The sequence below is a fragment of the Myotis davidii genome, unplaced genomic scaffold (assembly GCF_000327345.1).
Source record: "Myotis davidii unplaced genomic scaffold, ASM32734v1 scaffold238, whole genome shotgun sequence".
Classification (NCBI taxonomy): Eukaryota; Metazoa; Chordata; class Mammalia; order Chiroptera; family Vespertilionidae; genus Myotis; species Myotis davidii.
Window position 1 is genome coordinate 12,321,363 of NW_006293779.1, and position 200 is coordinate 12,321,562.

Below are 200 nucleotides of genomic sequence, written 5' to 3' on the forward strand. Positions count from 1 at the left end.
AGTGTCACACGGGAGGGAGAGGGCGCGCCCGCTTGGGCTGTTTCAAGTTTGCAATGGAAAGGCGTGGGGCGCCCCCCCTGGTTTGAAAATAAATAAATAACCGGGCTGCGAGGGTGGCGCTGTGGCGCTTTCTCCGGCCGAAGGCGACCCCTCGCGGAGACCGAGCGGAAAAGCGGGGCTGAGGCTCCGAAAGCTTGTCT